Raw genomic sequence first — 18,871 nt, 5'->3', positions numbered from 1 at the left:
CCGAGAAGGGAGACCGTTGGGGAGAGGAGTCTGAGGCCACGCGCTGAGCGGTTCCCAGCCCGAGTTGCTCAAGGTGGCTGGTTCTCAGGCCACTGACGAGCTGTGGACAGCACACACTACACCGGGGCCCACAGTGTGCAGGGCGTTGTGAGGCCAAGTTCCCTGAACCAACTGGGAAATGTCCCGGGGCCACGGCGAGAGCTGATCTTCCCCCCAAACTGCATTCTGAGTAAGGTCACAACAAGAGTGCCTTCTTGCACAATTACAAGCTAAGTGAGAGAGCACTGCTGCAGACTTCCCAGGTGGTCCAGTGGCTAAGACTTCCAGGTTCCCAATGCAGGGGGCCCGGGTTCGACCCCTGGTTGGGGAATTGGATCCCACATGCATGCCGCAACTGAAGATTCCCACACACGGCAAATGAAGATCCCGCGTGTCGCAACTAAGACCTGGCACGGTCAAAATAAATACTAAAAAAACCCAAAACAAACAGCATTGCTGCCATCAGGTTCTGGAGCTGCTTCCTTTACACAGTTCTGTAGATCATAGACGAGTGATACGGGAAATAAAGACAGGCTTTCACCAAAGTGAACCCTCCGCCTGCAGTCATGGCTAGAACATAGGAAGTTAAGTGACGAGTATGCTCAGTACCCGAACCTTCTGGGGCGCTCCTATCTGGTGACTAAGATGCTTTCCCCCTGAGGTAACACAGTAGTGATATTTTTTTAAACCTTGTTATTCAATACCAACATGGAACTTACGGCTGCAAATAAAGTTTGATTTTACGGGAATCTGAGTTGAATTAACATAATGAGGCTTCCGTTATGGTGGATCTAAACTTACTCAATTGGGCGCATTTCCGGTCACTTGTGGAATTGCGACGTGGTCTGGGGGGGCTCCGAGAGCCAGGAGGGGCTCATCCTGTCAGGGCAGAGCCGACAGATGCCTGTTGGGTGTCTGTAGGCAGCGGAGCAGGAGAGGAAGAGGGTGAGTCACGGGAGAGCTCTGCCCTTGGAGGCCGAGCCTCCGCACTTACCCTCAGGAGTATCGGGGCAGGAAAGACGGCACCTTCCCCGGCACCTTCCCGTTTGTAGAAGGTGGTTTGTTGGCACAGATGTGGGCTGCCCAGGCCAGATCCTGGCTCCTCTTCCTCCCAGTCTTCAGTGCTTACGACTGGCACATGGTCAGTGCCCGACCACGTTCCTGTGAACAAAATAAGTAGAATGTAGGTTTTTCTTATGAGGACAATACAATTCAGCTCAATTCCTACAAATATATGTTTTAAATGTTACAGTATAATGTAACTGCATTTGAATTTTTCCCTCCAATTTTGACCCTGAAAGATACCCAGACCTGCTAGTTGGAGCAGCCTTACCTGATTCACACACATACACAAGCCACTGTACTCCCAGTATCCATCATAAATATAACCAACTCCACCCGAGGAATCAAACACCAGCAAGAATGAAGAAACCCAGAAGGTAATGACTCACTCTTAGCACAAGGTTAGGAAATATTTAGTTTAAGAAAGTGCTGTTACTTATTAAATTTGAGGTCATTTCTTAAAATGCCTCTGCAATTTAATTTTTTAAACTTTTTGAAATAAGTTTCAGGCTTACAAAAAAGGTTAGTAAAATTCCCATTTACCTTTCACTCAAATTCCTTTGTTACATTTCCTCGAACCTGCTTTTATCATTATCTATAAAGTTTTTTTAATTATTCGAGACTAACTTATAGACAGGATGCCCCTTTACTTATAAATACTTCCTAAAAACCATGTATATCCTAAAACAAGTAACCTTACTTTATATAATAACCACAAAATAATTTCATAACGATCGAAAAATTAAGGGATTTCCCTGGCTGTCCAGTGGTTAAGAATCATGCTTCCACTGCAGAGGGCACAGTTTCGATCCCTGGTTGGGGAACTAAGATCCCGCATGCCGCGTGGTGGCACGGCCAAAAAACATGAAATAATTTTTTTTTTAATTAATACTGTTACCCAATCTACAGACATTCATATTTCATCAATTGTCTCAATGATGCTCATAGCAAAACTAAAAAAATACATGTTTCTGCTTCAGGATCACAAGCCACATTTTTTAAAAATATTTATTTATTTGTTTGCACTGGGTCTTAGTTGTGGCAGGTGGGCTCCTCAGTTGAGGCTCGAGGGCTCCTTTGTTGCGGCATGCATGTGGGATCTAGTTCCCCGACCAGGGCTCGAACCCAGGCCCCCTGCACTGGGACCGTGGAGTCTTACCCACTGCACCACCAGGGAGGCCCCACAAGTTGCCCTCCTCAGCTGCCCGCTGCTGCCTGGGCCCCTTCAGGGCTTCCTACAACACCTGCCCCATGATCTGAGCTGCGACCCTTTCCTAAAGGGGCCCCTCCCTAACCACCTGCCCCAAAGAACAGAGCCAGCAGCCACCTGTGCCGCTCTTATTGTTACCCTGTTTGCTTTTCAGCACTTATCATGGTGGGAAATTGTCTCATATATGTATTTAAGAGTTTGCTGTTAGTCTGCTTCCATTAGCACAGAAGCTCCATGAAGGCAGGGACTTTTTCCAAGGCAACTACAAATTTTCCAGATAAAAAGAGAAATCTATAAAACCTCATGGGCCCCATGATCATTGCAGCCTTATTCACAGTAGCCAAGACATGGAAACAACCTGTGTGTCCATTGATGGATGAATGGATAAAATGATGTGAAATTTTATATATATATATATATTTATATATATGTATGTAACTATACACACAATGGAATATTATTCATCCATAAAAAGGAAGGAAATCCTGCCATTTGTGACAACATGGATGGACCTAGAGGGTATTATGCTAAGTGAGATAAGTCAGACAGAGAAAGACTAATGCTGTTATGATCTCACTTACATGTGGAATCTAAAAACAAAAAACCTCAGGGGTGTTTATCCTTTGGATTCTCCTCTCAATGCTCTCTATTGTTGCAAATGTCAAGTTATAAACTTTAAAATCTGTTTCCCTTTCTTCCCAGGCTTTATCAGCCTCTGCAGAGACGGAGCGATGGACTCCGTGTTTTATTTAACAAACACGCCTCGCTCAGCCACGTGCCGTGTCCTCCCTTCCCAGCAGTCCCGCGGGGAAGTGCTGCTCCCATTCCACAGGCACATCTCTGCGGCCCCCAAACTGGGAGGGCTGGAGGAAGACACCGGTCCAGCTCTTTCCCCCGCGAAAGAGAATCCGCTGGTGCAGCTGCCTCCCCTTGGCGGTGTCTCCTCGCGCTGAGGGCTGAAATGCAGGGCCGATCTCTGCAAGGGTAGGAGGCTGTCTGCCGGGAAGGCGCAGCCTTCCGCTGCGTCTGTTCCAGAACCACCTGGGAGCAGTGGGACAGGTGGGCCCTGCTTTGCCCCAACAGAACAGCATAGCCTTTACATGGAAGCATCTGATTCGGCGACGTTTTCGGCTTGTGACGTTCAGCAGCCCCTGACTTCTCTCCTGCTGCTCAGATGCCTGGGCTTCTGGCACAGGCTCTTCGACCTTCAGTGGGATTTCACAGGCAAAGTGTGTGATCTGATGGCTTGAAGTACTGTGAACCCTAAACACACAATCTCACAAAAATGAAAACAGTCTTTCCTTAGTTGGAAAATTATATTGTAACACAATATTATATAACATACAGCATCTGTGCTAAGGCTTCCTATAAGCTATCTGCTGTGATTATTTCAAACAGGGTTTACAGTAAAAGATCCCTGAAAACTGTTTCTACCTGATCAGATACATTCTGAACTTTTGAGGAACCAGAGGGCCAAACTCAAGCTCGGCGATGTGTATTTTAAGTGCATGAAACCTCTTCCCCCTGAACCATGGAGCTTTGCAAAGGGCTAAAGCGCTAGAGAATAATGATTTAATTGGCAACATGCTCCTCCTCAGGACTTTGGCATTATTATAGCAAAACCACATTGGACTCAGGAATAAACTTTAATGACTGTTTCTTACAAGACTCCTGTAAATTAAAAAAGGATACAGTAAAGGCAGGCAAAGAAGTAGAAATTATGGTCACAGCAGAAAGCTTCAGCACCAGGCACAGCCCGTCCTTGGTTACTCAGTAACCGTCGCCAAGCGTTGATAACATCGCTCCTTGTGACCCTACCCAATCCTCCCAGCTGCTCTGTCCCAGAACCTAAACTTGCCGAATTATCCCAGCTGGCACTGTAACTCTGGAGTTTGCTGTCAAAATGCAAAATATCTGGAAGGACTTATACATCAAAACACTGTCAAATGTGAAATTTTGCTCAGAATGAATTTGTAAGTGAGAAGGGCCTTCAGAAGAAAAGATGCCAGGTTGGCGAATTATCAAGCGTGTGAAACACTCTGCTCACTTATTCTCAGTATCAGATTTCCAGATTGTAGATAATCCTACATAAACTCAACTTCTCATGGATAAAGAACAGACAGTTCCATGAAATAGGCTTTGACTGTGGGGTCCAGGTGCTTTCCAAACTGTTGATTTTACACATTAATGATTCTTTTAGAACAAGGTTAATGTCATGGTAAACTATTCTGTTGCTTAATTAGTAGCTGTTATTAAAGAAAATAGAACTTCATCCACCAAGGAAAGACTAATTCATGTTGTTGATAAGCCCGTGTGTTTAAAATAATAATAATTTGCTTTTACATCTTGTGCCCTCTGCATATTAACAACTAGATATGAAGGTTGCACAGATATATCAAATTTTTTATTGAGGTACAGTTGATTTACAATATCATTTTACCTTCAGGTGCACAACATAGTGATTCACAAGTTTTAGAGGTTATGCTCCATTTATAGTTATTATAAAATACTGGCTATATTCCTGTGCTGTACAGTATAATGTTAGCCTATTTATTTACACATAGTAGTTTATGCCTCTAACTCTTCCATGACCCCTACTATGCCCCCCTCACTGGTAACCACTGGTTTGTTCTCTACATCTGTGAGTCTGTTTCTTTTTTGTTATATTCACTAGTTTGTTTTACTTTTTAGAGTCATATAAATATCTCTGACTTATTTCACTCAGCATAAAACCCTCCAGGTCCATCCATGTTGCTGCAAATGGCAAGGTTTCATTCTTTTTCATAGCTGAGTAACACTCAATTGTCTGTTGAACGACACTTAGGTTGCTTCCATATCTTGGCTATTGTAAACAATGCTGTAGTGAATATTGGGGTGCATGTATCTTTTTCAATTAGTGTTTTTGTTTTCTTTTCAGGATATGTACCTGGAAGTGGAATTGCAGGCAGCTCTATGTTTAGTTTTTTGAGGTACCTCCAGGCTGTTTTCCACAGCAGCTGCACCAAGTTGCACTCCTACCAACAGTGCACGGGGGCTTCTTTTCTCCACATCTTCACCAGCACTTGGCCGTTTGTTGTCTTTTTGATGACAGCCATTCTGACAGGTGTGAGGTGGTGTCTCGTTGTGGTTTTGATTGCATTTCCCTGATGATTAACCATGTCGAGCATCTTCTCATGTGCCTGTTGGCCATCTGTGTGTCTTCTTTGGAAAAATGTCTCAGATAAACTTAAGATGAAATATACATCAAAGAGGAGCAAAATAGAATTTTTTCCACTTTGTCCAACTCCAACGCCACTTAGGAGCAGAGCTCTTTGCCCCTGAATTTCAGATAATACTACAGACGCAGAAGCAGCAGCTGATCCGTGCGGGCAGCAAGGCACTCTCCTTCCCTGACTCTAAGGACAGAGCAGCATCTCTTCCTGCAGAAACAGCTTCCTGTTTGTGGGACCTACCACGTGCAGTCCTTCAATGACCCCCAAAGCTGCTTAGTAGGACCTTCATTCCTCAGGCTGGCAGGGGCCCGTGTCCAGCTCCCCAGCTGCTGTGGGCTGAATGTTGAGTCTCCCTAAAATTCCTACATTGAAGCTTAATGCCCAAAGTGATGGTATTAGCGGGTGGGCATATGAGAGGTGATTGAAGAGCCCCACAATGGGAGTACTGCCCTCATAACAGAGACCCGAGAGCGACCATACCAAGAGGATACAGTTGGCTTTCTGCAACCCTGGGAGAGGGCTCTCACCAGCCCCTGAACCTGCTGGTGCCACGATCCTGGACTTGCCAGCCCCCAGAACCATGAAAGATAAGCTTCTGTCGCGTATAAGCCACCCATTCTCTGGTACTTTATTTTGTGATAGCAGTCCAAGTGGACGAAGGTGCCAACCTTCCTTCAGCTGCCCCCCATTCACCTCTGGGTGTGTCATGCTCCCCCTCACTTGGTGCTTCTGCACAAAATGCCTTCTCTGACCAACTCCCACCTGTTCTACAAAATCAGGAACCTTCTCCGGTCCTCCCACTGCCCTGCATCCTCCTCTCTGGGACGTTTGCTCTGCAGCACCGTGCTTTCTGTACCTGCTGCTGTGGGTCTCATCTTTCTTCCCCAGGACCCAGTGCAGGGCCTGAGTGCTTGATGGAAGTGGAATAAATACATAAATACGACTGGAATGCCATGAGCTCTTACTGAAATTCACTGTATGGAATATAAATAAAGCTCCTTGCTGTTGGTAAAATTTTTTAAAAGATATAATCAAGACACTGAGACAGATAAAATGACAGTGTCAAAGGTTTTAACTTACTAGTTAATCAGAGAATCAATAAGAAATTACGACTGGGTCAAGTAAAAAATGGAAGAAAATTGGTATTAATTTATAAACTGAAGCAAAATGGGACTATACACAGGGAATAATCTATGGGAATCACTGGACACAATTTGTATTTCTATGGACAAAAATCATGGCCATTATTACCAGTTTTTTACAAATTAATGAGTTGTAAAATAGCTCAAAGACAGAAAAAAGAGCAGAGAACCTGCAGAATCAGGTCACCAGACAACGTTTCCTTCACATACACCCAGTGCACTTCTCAGTTCATTTCAAAGTCTTTTACAATTTTTCCTTTTACTTCTTTAAGTCTGAAACTGTCAGAAGCATTAAAAAATGTCAAGTGTTGGGACTTCCCTGGTGGTCCAGTGGCTAGGACTCTGCACTCCCAATGCAGGGGGCCTGGGTGTGATCCCAGGTCAGGGAACTAGATCTCGCATGCATGCCACAACTATGAGCCTGTGTGCCACAACTACAGGCCTGCATGCCACAACTACAAGCCCACGTGCCACAACTATGAGCCCGCATGCCGCAAGTAAAAAAAAAAGAACGATGCCGCACACGGCAATAAAGATCCCACATGCCACAAATAAGACCCAGTGCAGTCAAATAAATAAATGAATTAATATTTTTTTTAAAAGTTGTTTAAAAAAAATTTCAAGTGTTGTATAAATGGCAAGAGCAGAGACAGTAATCGAAACATCTATTTCAACCATCAGAAGATACACTTAGTTCTGAAAATAGCATGTGAAAAAAGTACTCTACTTTAGATCAAGGTGGAAAAGAGAAAGCAAAGAGTGAAGTCACTGTAAGTTCAGAAGCATCTAAAATAATTAGACATATATACATACACATTACCCCTATGAAAGCCATTTATGAACTGGAAATAATCTAAAATATGTTTCATAAATCCTGCTGACATATCTTCAAGCATAAAATTATGGTTTGAATGGTAAAAAGAGGCTCTGTGCAAACCAACATGATGAGTGTCCTCAACTGTGCACGTTGAATTCTTAGACAGACAACAGGCAGGAGACGTCATTTGTGCTCAAAATTAGAGCACAGTCCAGTGACCTCACATGAGCATTCACAGCCTCCTGACTTGCCAACAAACAGACTATTCAGTTAGTTCTCGGGTTGTAAGTATTCTGTACGTGTGGTGGCTGTGTTTGCTGTCAGCCTGGTCAAGCTGGAACTGTGTTTCGTGGAATTCCGTTCCCTGGATTGTCTGGGCTGGGCTGGCCCAGGAGGCGTCTGCCGGAGACCAAGGGGCAGTAAGGGAGCAGCCGTTCCGTCAGCAGGTGCACTCCCCCCTGGGCCCAGAGCTGCCTGCTCACCTGTTGGCGGAGGAAGGCCCCTCCCCCAGGAGCAGCTGTGAGCACAGCCCCGATGGCAAGGGCACCGCCTTCCCGGCAGGTCCTGGCAACGCCCGTCTGCCCAAGCTGCTCTGCTGTCTGCTGACCTGCAGAGACACCACTGTATTTCCATCTTAAGGCTGCGTCTTCCAATCCATGAGCATGGGCTTACTTTCCATTTATGCATGTCTTCTTTAGTTTCTTTCAGCAATGTTTTCAACACTGCTCAGCGTACAAGCTTTTCTCCTCCTTGGTTAAATTTATTCCTATTTCTTATGCCATTATAAATGAAATGGTTTTCATAATTGCCATCACAAATTGTTCACTGTTAGTGTATAGAAATGCAACTGACTTTTGTGTGTTGATTTTGTATCCTGCCACTTTGCTGAATTAGGTTCTTAGTTCCAAAAGTTTTTTTGTGTGTGGAAGTTTTAGGATTTTCTACAAGATCATGTCATCAGCAAACAGAGATAATTTTATTTATTTTTTTCCAATTTGGATAAGTTTTACCCCTTTATCCTGCCTAACTGTTCTAAAACTTCCAATAATGCATTAAATGGAAGCAGCAAAGTGAGCAACCTTATTGCTGATCTTATGGGAAAAGCTTTCAGTCTTTCACCAATGAGAATGTTGTTAGCTACAAGTTTTTCATATGTGGCCTTATGATCTTGAGGAAGTTTCCTTCTATTTCTAGTTTTTTTGAGTGTTTTTATCACGGAAGAGTGTTAAATTTTGTCAAATGCTTTCACTGCATGAATAAGGATTACAATGTGATTTTTTTCCTTCATTCTATTAATGTGGTGTATCATGTGAACAAACTTTGCATTACTGGAATATAACCCAGTTAGTCATGGTGTATAATCCTTGTACTATGCTGCTGATTTCAGCTTATGGTATTTTGTTGAGAATTTTTACATCAATATCCATAAGGGTTAATGGTCTGCCGTTTCCTATTCTTGCTGTCTTTGTCTGGCTTTGGTATCGTGTAATGCTGACATCACAGAATGCATTAGAAAGTGTTCCCTCCTCTTTAATTTTTGGGAAGCATTTGAGAGGATCGGCATTAATTCTTTAGATGTTTGGTAAAATTCACCAGTGAAGCCATCTGATCCAGGGCTTTTCTTTGTTAGGAAATTTTTTTATTACTGATTCAATCTTCTTACTGGTTACAGGTTTATTCAGAGTTTCTATTTCTTCATAATTCAGTTTCAGGAGATTGTGTGTTTCTAGGAATCTGTCCATTTCCTCTAGGTTATCTCATTTGTTAGTGTACAATTGTTCATAGCAGTCTCTTACAATCCTTTCTTATCTCTGTATAATCATTAGTTATATCCCCACTTTTATTTCTGATTTTAGTCATTTGAGTCTTCTTTTTTCCTTAGTCAGTCTAGCTAAAGTTTTGTCAGTTTTGTTTATCTTCTCAAAGAGCCATCTTCAGATTTCATTGGTTTTATTGTCTTCCTAGTCTCTATTTTGTTTTCCTACACTCTAATCTTTATTGTTTTGTTCCTGTTTCTTTCCTCTGTTAGCTTTGGGCTTAGTTTGTGCTTCCTTTGCTAGTCCCTTAAGCTGTATAATTGGGTTATTAATCTGAGATCTTTCTTCTTTTTTAATGTATGTGTTTACAGCTATACATTTCCCTCTTTACACCGCTTTCACCACATCCCGTTGAGTTTTGCTATACTGTATTCTCGGGAAATTAAAAAATTTCCCTTGTGATTGCTCTTTTGACACACTGGTTGTTTCAGAGTGTATTGTTTAATTTCTACATATTTGTGAATTATCCAGTTTTCCTTCTGTTAATGATTTAAGTTTCATTTCATTGTGATAAGAAAAGATACTCAGCATGATTACAATCTTTTAAAAATTTGTTTGACTTATTTTGTGACAGACAGTCTATCCTGCAGACTGTTCCATGTGCATTTGAGAAAACCATGGGTGATGCAGTTGTTGAGTGAAGTGTCCTACTCGTCCACAGTATTGTTCAGTCTTCTATTTCTTTCCTGATCTTTTGCTTGGTGGTTGTCTCCATTATCAGAAATGGTGTACTGAAGACTCCAACTGTTATACAGAACTGTTATTTCTGCTTTTAAGACACAAAGGAGGAGCTAGTGATGTAAACTTGATGCCCACTCAAAGAATGAGGAAGAAGGTGGTCTTCTCCCCCTCCCCACTTTTCCTTTGATGGTAAAAATGTAGCTCACTTAGTTCTCAGGGTGGAGCCCTCTTGCCTGCCCACTTGTAGCCTTCACAAGTGTCCTATACTAATCAGATCCACTGCTTACCTCCCACTCTGTCCCTCACTGAATTCTTTCTGTGCTGGGACATGAAGAACATGAGCTGCATTAATTCCTGAGACCAGTTGTGTGGTTTCAGTTGGAATGAGAAGACTGATGATTAATATTCCCCCAACATCACCCTGTTACCTCATCACCAGTCAGAAGAATGTCCATGAGCTGATCCCACACCCTGCGACCCTCACCTCTAATGTTGCCTTAAAAACCCTTCCCTGAAAGTCCTCAGGGAGTTTGGGTCCTTTGAGCACTAGCTGCCTGTTCTCCTTGCTTGGCGCCTGTGAGTAAACACTGTACTTTCCTTCACCACAACCAGGTAGATTGGCTTTGCTGCACATCAGATGAGCAAACCAGAGTTCGGTTCAGTAACATAAGGATTAATTTAGGCTGATTATTTTTTTAAAATATTTTTTTGGCTGTGTTGGGTCTTAGTTGCAGCACGTGGGATCTTTGTCGAGGCATGCGAGATCTTTCATTGTGGCGTGCGGGTTTTCTCTCTCTAGTCGTGGTGTGCAGGCTCCAGGGCGCATGGGCTCGTAGTTGTGGTGTGCAGCCTCCAGAGCACGTGGGCTCTGTAATTTGCAGCATGCAGGCTCTCTCACTGAGGTGCGCAAGCTCAGTAGTTGTGGCGCATGGGATTAGTTGCCCTGCAGCATGTGGGATCTTAGTTCCCTGACCAGGGATCAAATCCGTGTCCCCTGTATTGGGAGGCAGATTCTTTACCACTGGACCACCAGGGAAGTCCCTAGGATGATTATTTTTAAGGCCCAAAAGACTCAGGAAGAACCTCTGGCCTTTCCCCTAACTGCCTAAAGATATAGATAGAGGAACTTGTTCTAGGAAGAGTCCTGGAAGCAGACAAATGTCCAAAATTAAGAGAATGGCATGATAATGTGATAAATATTTTAAAGCCTTTAAAATTATAATTATGAAGATTGAGTGGAAAAATATTTTTTACTGAAAGTAGTAAATAATATATAGAATATAAGAAGAATTATAAAAATGTTTATCTGAAAGGTGTATAAGAAACTAAAAGTAGGGACTTCCCTGGTAGCACAGTGGTTAAGACTCTGCGCTCCCAATGCAGGGGGCCCGGGTTTGATCCCTGGTCAGGGAACTAGATGCTGAATGCATGCTGCAGCTAAGAGTTCGCAAGCCACAACTAAGGAGCTGGCGAGCCACAACTAAGGAGCCCGCCTGCCACAACTAAGACCTGGTGCAACCGAATTGAAAAAAAAAAAAGAAACTAAAAGTGGATGTGTTAAAGAAATAGTCATGAATAAATTATTACAGAATTATTAACAAAATATTTTATGTTGCTATCTCTTTTCTTTAAAAAAGAAAAAGAGGGCTTCCCTGATGGCACAGTGGTTGAGAGTCTGCCTGCCGATGCAGGGGACGTGGGTTCGTGCCCCAGTCCGGGAAGATACCACATGCCGCGGAGCGGCTGGGCCCATGAGCCATGGCCGCTGAGCCTGCGCGTCTGGAGCCTGTGCTCCACAACGGGACAGGCCACAACAATGAGAGGCCCACATAGCACACACACACAAAAAAAAACAGAAAAAAAAAAAAGGAATTTACATATCTAGGAAATTTATGACTTTATGTCAGATCCTCCCTCTCAAGGAGTTCTATGTAACCCCGAGTCACCTCCCTACTTTTAGCATATGCAGTTCACATTATTTCAGTGGTTGTCCGTTCTTCCCAGCTATGGACTTAAAACTTCAAACATTACCAATGTTCCTCAGAATCCCCTTCACAGAAAAAAAAAAAAACAAGGGAGTAACAACAAATTCCATCTGTATTATCTTGGTTTTCATTATCTCCTGTTTATTTAGATTTAAGAATGCTCCAGCTGCTGAATGTGAGGAAGAAGAATGGACCCACTGAATGTGGACTTAACACCATGACAACCAGTCAGTATTCTAACAGGAGGAGGAGAATTGAGAGCGCCGACACGTTAATCTTGGCACTGTCGTGAAAACGCTTACTTACGGGGTTCTGGGTTTAAACAGTCAGCTCTCAGTACACAGTGAATAATGAGTCTACTTTCACCCTACCACTTTGCCTGCCAGGACACTTCAGAAAGGATGCACTACGTCTGGGGGTGGCTGGAATGGATAGCAGAAATTTGTAGTCCTTCCCCTGGGAGGTTGCTCTAGCAGAGCACAGCCAGCAATAATCCCTGTCCAAATCCCAGGTGATGGGATCTGATCAGCCTGACTGAGAACAGGGGAATCTCTAGAGATACTGGCAAGAGACTGCAAGAAGCGGGCAGGGATGATGTTCAGCTGAGATGTACTGGGAGGGAAAGAGGTCCAAGTAGAAGCAATGGCCAGTGACAAGACCCTGAAGTGGTTGTGAATCTTCATTGTTGGAGGGATAGTGAGGAAGCACACGGGTTGGGTAAGAAAGAGCGAAGAGGAGAGGAGTAGGAGGTGAAGATGGGAGATAAGGGAGCAGGCATGGGAATAGACCATGTAGAGCCTTCCAGGCCATTGCAAGAACTTCAGCTGAGTATGACGAAAGCCACTGGAGAATTTTTATTTTAAATAGTTTTTTTTTTAAAGCAGTCTAGGTTCATAGCAAAACTGAGTGATTTCCCATATATGTCCCTCCCCCACACATGCATAGTGTCCCCCATTATCAACACCCCTGACCAGATGGTAAACTTGTTACAATAAACCTACACTGATGCATCATAATCACCCAAAGCCCCCAGTTTATATTATGGTTCACTCTCTGTGTTGTACACTCCATGGGCTTGGACAAATGTATAATGACATGTATCCACCATTATAACATCATAGAGAGTAGTTCCACTGCCCTAAAAGTCCTCTGTGCTCTGCGTACTCATCCCTCCCTCTCCCGTAACTCCTAGCAACCACTGATCTTTTTATTGTCTCCACAGTTGTGACTTTTCCAGAATGTCCTACAGTATGTAGCCTTTTTCAGATTAGCTTCCTTCACTTAATATACAGTAATATGCATTTGTTTCTTCCCTGTCTTTTCATGACTTCATAGCTCATTTTTTAAAGCACTGAATAATATTCCACTGTCTATATACTGTACATCACAGTTTATGTATCCATTCACCTACTAACATCTTGGCTGCTTCCAAGTTTTGGCAATCATGAATAAAGCTACTATAAACATTAATGTGTACGTTTTGAGTGAACATAAGTTTTCAACTCCTTTGGGTAAATATCAAGGAGCAAAACTGCTGGATTATATAGGAAGAGTATATTTAGTTTTGTAAGAAACTGCCAGACTGCTTCCAAAGTGACTGCACCAGTTTAAAACTTTTATTTATTTATTTACTTACTTGGCTGCATCGGGTCCTAGTTGTGGCACGTGGGCTCTTTGTTGCTGTGTGTGGGATCTTCCTTGCTGCATGCAGGATCTTTAGTTGTGGCATGCGAATGCTTAGTTGCATCATGCGGGATCTAGTTCCCCAACCAGGGATCAAACCCTGGCCCCCTGCGATGGGAGCACGGAGTCTTAACCACTGTGCCACCAGGGAAGCCCCGGATGCACCATTTTTCATCCTCACCAGCAACAAATGAGAATTCCTGTGGCTCCACATCCTCACTGGCATCTGGTGCTATCAGTGCTCTGGGTTTGGCCATTCTAATAGGTGTGTAGCAATATCTCATTGCTGTTTTAGTTTGCCTTTCCCTGATGACATATGTTCTGCATCTTTTCATGTGCTATCTGCCATCAGTATTTCTTCTTTGGTGAGGTGTCTGCTAAGGTCTTTAGCTCACTTTTCAATCAGATTGTTTGTTTTCTTATTGTTGAGTTTTAAAAGTTCTTATAATTTGATAAGAGTCCTTTATGAGATGGGTCTTTTATAAATATTTCTCCTGTCTGTGGCTTGTCTTTTCATTCTCTTGACAGTGTTTTTTTGCAAAGCAGAAAATTTTAACTTAAGTCCAGCTTATCAGTTCTTTCATGGATGGTACCTTCAGTGTCTTACCTAAAAAGTCATTGCCAAGCCCAAGGTCATCTAGGCTTTTTCCTATGTTAACTTCTAGGAATTTTATGGTATTGCATTATATACTTCAGTCTGTGATCCATTTCAAGTTAATATTTGTGAAAGGCATAAGGTCTGTGTCTAGAATCTTTTTTTTTTTTTGCACCTGGATGTTCAGTTGCTCAAGTATCATTTGTTGAAAAGATTACCTTTGCTCCATTGTATTGCCTTTGCTGCCTGTCAAAGATCAGTTGACTCTATTTATATAGGTCTATTTATGGACTCTCTATTCTGTTCCATTTATCAATTCTTTCACCAATACGATTTTGTCTTCGTCACAGAAGCTTCGTAGAAAGTCTTGAATTCAAACAGGGTCAGTCCTCCAACTTTGCTCTTTTCCTTTAATATTGTGTTGGCTACCCTGGGTCTTTGCCTCTTGGTATAAACTTTAGAATCAGGATACATACTGGGATTTTGATTGGGATCACACTGAATCTATAGATTAATTTGGAAAGAACTGACATCCTGATGATATTGAGTTTTCCTATCCAAGAACATGAAATATCTCTCCATTTATTTATTTCTTCTTTGATTTTGTTTATCAGAGTTTTGTAAGTTTACTCAGATAGATCTTATATGTAGTTAGGTTTGTAACTAAGTAATTTGGGGGGTGCTTATATTAGCACTGTTTTTAATTTCAAACTCCACTTGATCATTACTGATACATAGAAAAGTGATAGACTTTTGTATGATAACTTTGTATCCTGCAACCTTTCTATAATTGCTTATTAGTTCCAGATTTTCTTGTTGATTCTTTCAGATATTCTACATAGGAAATCATGTCATTGGCAAACAAGTAAGTTTCTTTCTTTCTTCTCCAGTACAGTGTTGAAAAGGAGTGGTGAGAAGGGGCATCCTTGTCTTTTTCTTGATCTTAGTGGAAAATCTAGTTTGTTAGCTTTATCATGTCAGCTGTTGGCTTTTTGCAGATATTCTTCATCAGGTTGAGGAAGTCCCCTCTATTCCTATTTTACTGATAACTTTTGTCATGAATGAGTGTTGGATTTTATCATATGCTTTTCTGTATCTATTGATATGATCATGTGGCTTTTGTTTATAACCTATTGATATGATGAATTACATTGATTTTTGAATGTTGAAATAGCCTTGCATCCCTGAGATAAATCCCACTTGGTTATGGTGTGTAATTCTTTTTATACATTGTTGAATTCTATTTGCTAATTTTTTTTTTGTTTTTTGTTTGTTTGTTTTTGTGGCACACGGGCCTCTCACTGTTGTGGCCTCTTCCATTACGGTGCACAGGCTCTGGACACGCAGGCTCAGCGGCCATGGCTCACGGGCCCAGCCGCTCCGTGGCATGTGGGATCTTCCCAGACCGGGGCACGAGCCCGTGTCCCCTGCATCGGCAGGCGGATTCTCAACCACTGCGCCACCAGGGAAGCCCTATTTGCTAATATTTTGTTGAGGATTTTTGCATCTATGTTGAAGAGATAGATTGGTTTGTAGTTTTCTTTTCTTATAATGTCTTTGGTTTTGCTAGTAGGGTAATGCTGACCTCACAGAATGAGGTAGGAAGTATTCCCTCTGTTCTATCTTCTGAAAGAGTTTGTAGAGAATTGGTATAATTTTTTCCTTAAATGTCTGATAGAATTGACCAGTAAAATTGGTGGGCCTGGTGCTTTCTGTTTTGGAAAGTTACCGATTGTTGATTTTTCTTCTTTAGTGTATAGGTCTATAATATATAGAGAGACCTATGCATACTATTTTGTCTGTAAGCTTTGGCAAATTGTATCTTTCAAGGAATTGGTCCATTTCATCTGGGTTGTCAAATTTGGGGCATAGATTTGTTCATAGTCTTCCTTTATTATCCTTTTAATGTCAATAGGATTTGTAGTGATGTGCCCTCTTTCATTTCTGGTATTAGTAATATGTGTCTTCTGTCTGTCTTGTTAGCCTGGCTAGAGGCTTATTGATCTTTTCAAAGAACCAGATTTTGGTTTTGTTGATTTTCTCTATGGATTTCCTGTTTTCAATTTCATTGCTTTCTACTCTTAATTTTTATTATTTCTTTACTTCTGCTTACTTTGGATTTAATTGGCTCTTTTTCTGGTTTCCTAAGGTGGAAGCTTAGATGACTGATTTCACTTCTCTCTTCTTTTCTAACATTGCATGCAATGCTCAAAATTTCCCTCTAAGTACTGCTTTCACTGTATCCCACAAATTTTGACAAGTTCTGTTTTCATTTTTTAAAAAGCTTTATAGCAATCCCAGGAATTCTCTGGCATTACAGTGGTTAGGACTCAGTACTTTCACTGCCAGGGCCTGGGTTCAATCCCTGGTCAGGGCACTGAGATCCCACAAGCCTCACAGCATTGCCCCCCCCCCCAAAAAAAAAAAAGCTTTATACCAATCCCTATCAAAATACCAATGGCATTTTTCACAGAACTAGAATAATTCTAAAATTTGTATGGAATCAAAAAAAGACCCTGAATAGCCAAAGCAATCTTGAGAAAGAAGAACAGAGCTGGAGGCATCACACTCTTAGACTTCAGACTATACTACAGAGCTACATTAGTCAAAACAGTATGATGCTATCATTCAGTCCTCACCCATCAGTTGCTGATGAGGCAACTAAGATCTACAGAGGGCTGCACAGTTAGATAATGAAGACAGGATTAATCCAGGTCTAACAATTTCCATTAAATGAGCTGTGTGGAAACACCAGTGTATGCGAGTAAGGTTTCCCTTTCTCCTGGACTGTCATCTGTCTCTCTGGTTTCCTCCTCTGTCCCTAACCCAGGGTCCACAAGGTAAAGGCACTTACAAACACCACTGGCTTACCAGTAGGCTGATGTACAGATGCTTCTGCCAAAACAGTGAGTCCAAATAAACTTTTTGACAAAACAAACACCAAAAACAGTATGAAATGAGCACAAAAACACGCACATAGATCCATGGGACAGAATGGAGAGCCCAGAAATAAACCATGCATTTGTGGTCAATTAATCTACAACAAAGAAGGTAAGAATATAACTGATTACCGTAATTGTACATTAGCTAACCTTACAAATACTGAGTAACCATTACCATGCATCAATAACCTTCACTGACTCCCAAAATATGTGTAGACTGAATTACACACTTCTAAATGATACCAGAGACAAAGATGAAATCTCAAGAGAAATTTACAAAGTTTTCTTTTTTTAATTGAGGTATAGCTGATTTACAATATTGTATTAGTTTCAGGTGTACAACACAGTGATTCTAAATTTGTACATTATATGCCATTTAAAGTTATTATAAAACATTGGGTGTATTCCCTGTCCTGTACAATATTTGTACCTCTTAATCCCCTCCATCTTCTCTCTCCTCCCTCCTCACCACTGGTAACCACTAGTTTGTTCTCTACATGTGAGAGTCTGTTTCTATTTTGTTACATTAATTCGTTTGTTTCATATTTTATTTTATTTTATTTTATTTGTAGTATGTGAGCCCCCACTGTTGTGGCCTCTCCCGTTGCGGAGCACAAGCTCCGGACGCGCAGGCTCAGCGGCCATGGCTCACGGGCCCAGCCGCTCCGCGGCATGTGGGATCTTCCTGAACTGGGGCACGAACCCATGTCCCCTGCATCGGCAGGCAGACTCTCAACCACTGCGCCACCAGGGAAGCCCTGTTTCATATTTTAGATTCCACACACAAGTGAAAACATCAGAATATTTGTCTTTCTCTGTCTCGCTTCCCTTAGCATAATACCCCCAAGTCCAACCATGTAGTTGACAACGCTAAAATTTCATTCTTTTTAACGGCTGAGTACTATTCCATTGTGTATATATATTCCACGTCTTCTTTATCCACTCATCTGCTGATGGGCACTTAGGCTGCTTCCACACCTTGGCGACTGTAAGAGAGTGTATTAGTTTCCCGCTGCTGCAGAACAAATGATGCCAAAACGTAGTGGCCGAAAACAACAAACATGTGTTATCTCATTTTCGGAGGGTCAGGAATCAGGCAACCTTTACCTGGGGTGCTCTGCCTCAAGGACTCTAGCAGAGTGGCCCTTAAGGTGTTGCCTGGGCCAAAGTGTCACTTGAAGACCTGAGTGGGGCAGATCTGCTTTCGAGCTCACCCCGCCATGTCTGTTGACAGGATTCAGCTCCTCAGGCTGTTGAACTGAGTGCTTCACTTCCTCAAGGTTAGTTATTGGCCAGAGGCTGATGTTCCTCGCCATGTGGGCTTCTCTGTAAGGTAGCTGTCAAGATGGGAGCTGGCTTCCCTCAGAGGGAGCAAGAGAGCAAGGTATGCAAGCTAGCAGTCGTTTTTTACTTTCTGTTTTTTTCGGGGGCCTCACCACGCGGCTTGTGGGATGATCTTAGTTCCCCCACCCGGGATCCAACCCGGGCCCTGGGCAGTGGAAGTGCCGGGTCCTAACCCCTGGATCACCAGGGAAGTCCTTGCAATGTAGTCTTCTTAAAATCTCAGAAACAATACCCCACACTTCTGTCTTATTTTATTCTTTCTTTTAAAATTGATGTTTATTGGCGTAGAGTCACTTTACCGTGTTGTTGGTTCCTTGCTGCACAGCAAGGTGAGTCAGTCAT

General features: G+C 42.4%; 1 long non-coding RNA gene across 1 annotated transcript in view; it reads right to left on the bottom strand.

The window, feature by feature from the left end:
* The window catches only part of LOC309835329, a 30,270-nt gene that overhangs the window by 10,347 nt on the left and 1,052 nt on the right, over positions 1-18,871 (bottom strand). The window contains exon 2 of the long non-coding RNA XR_014297983.1: positions 1,034-1,200. This is a non-coding gene — a long non-coding RNA (uncharacterized lncRNA). The remainder of the gene's footprint in view (positions 1-1,033; positions 1,201-18,871) is intronic.

Source organism: Grampus griseus (assembly GCF_964374135.1).
Source record: "Grampus griseus genome assembly, chromosome: 17".
Taxonomy (NCBI): Eukaryota; Metazoa; Chordata; class Mammalia; order Artiodactyla; family Delphinidae; genus Grampus; species Grampus griseus.
The sequence above is the reverse complement of the archived record's forward strand: the minus strand, read 5'-3'. Positions and strand labels throughout refer to the sequence as shown.